Source organism: Octodon degus, unplaced genomic scaffold (genome assembly GCF_000260255.1).
Source record: "Octodon degus isolate 3935 unplaced genomic scaffold, OctDeg1.0 scaffold00055, whole genome shotgun sequence".
NCBI classification, from domain to species: Eukaryota; Metazoa; Chordata; class Mammalia; order Rodentia; family Octodontidae; genus Octodon; species Octodon degus.
The window spans coordinates 12,234,921-12,235,331 of NW_004524631.1; positions in this window are offsets into that span (position 1 = coordinate 12,234,921).

A 411-nucleotide genomic window follows, 5' to 3' on the forward strand; every position below is an offset into this window, starting at 1 on the left:
GGATGAGTCACAGCCATTGCTTGGCCAATGTGCTCTCTGTGAAAGCCTGAGAGAGTTTTTTCTCTCCATGTGACTCTCCTTAGGCACACACTACATCATCGTTCACTTTCTTCTTTGGCCTCATAATCTCCTTCATCAGAAAGTTTGGGACACTACCGAGATACATGATGTTACAGTACAAGTTCCCATATGTCCTGAGTCTTAATGGACCTTGGAAGGCTAGGGCCAAAATTTTGACTTTCCTTGAGGCCCTCCTTTTTCTCTAATTTTGGTCTGCAAACTTACGTTGTTAACCATCCAGAAGACAAGCTTATTGCTATTACCATACAACATAGTCTGTTCAGCTTAACCTCACTATCTGTCTGAATATCAAACATCTTAGGTATAACATGGAACAGGTATTTTTCATCA